This window comes from Ceratina calcarata, unplaced genomic scaffold, assembly GCF_001652005.2.
Source record: "Ceratina calcarata isolate Rehan_Ccalc_2016 unplaced genomic scaffold, ASM165200v1 scaffold583.2, whole genome shotgun sequence".
Taxonomy (NCBI): Eukaryota; Metazoa; Arthropoda; class Insecta; order Hymenoptera; family Apidae; genus Ceratina; species Ceratina calcarata.
The window spans coordinates 23,652-24,278 of NW_017177052.1; the positions used below are offsets into that span (position 1 = coordinate 23,652).

The 627-nt window shown below is 38.4% G+C and overlaps 1 protein-coding gene across 1 annotated transcript in view; it reads right to left on the minus strand.

Annotated features, from left to right (window-relative positions):
- LOC108629709 (acetylcholinesterase-like) overlaps nucleotides 1-627 on the minus strand; it is a gene marked incomplete at its 5' end in the record, with an annotated part of 32,240 nt that overhangs the window by 18,793 nt on the left and 12,820 nt on the right. The window lies entirely within an intron of this gene.

The following is a 627-nucleotide window of genomic DNA, read 5'->3' on the forward strand; positions in this document are numbered from 1 at the left end:
TACCACTGACCTATGCAATAACTCTTGGTTTATTATCGCAATAAAGTCAGGATTACACTGGCTCACGAGGCGACTCGATGTTGCACAGTGAGAATTTGACAAGATTCACGGTCGGAAGAACTGTTAAGAGCGGAGTTCAAGACTGCATGAAAGTGTCGCGGACAATTAAGCGGAAAATGGAGGAACAACGGCCGTTTACGTTCCCAGGGAAAATAGCTAGCAATAATCGGCGAGACCGTATCGAGCGTTCCCCTCTGCTCGTGTATGCGTGCGTGAAACCGTGATAAATGGGACTCGATACACCGTGAATTTTACTGCGCCGTAAAGAATCAGGTTTAAACCCGTTCCCTGCTTATCAGGCCTTTAAATTCCTCACCTGCCGGTGGAATTTTCAACAAACTTCCTCTCAGAGAAATCCCGGTTGTTCAGCAATTATCACAAAAATATGATAATATAATATTATCGTAATAATCATTAAAGGGAATAGAATATTAATTAATCTGTGAATTATTGTATTAAGCATTACAACAATTATTGTTTATTATTAATAATCAACGTTATTCAGTATTTAAATTAGATATACAGTACAGGTATTCCTGTCCTATTTTCTATGTAGGTAATATTTAA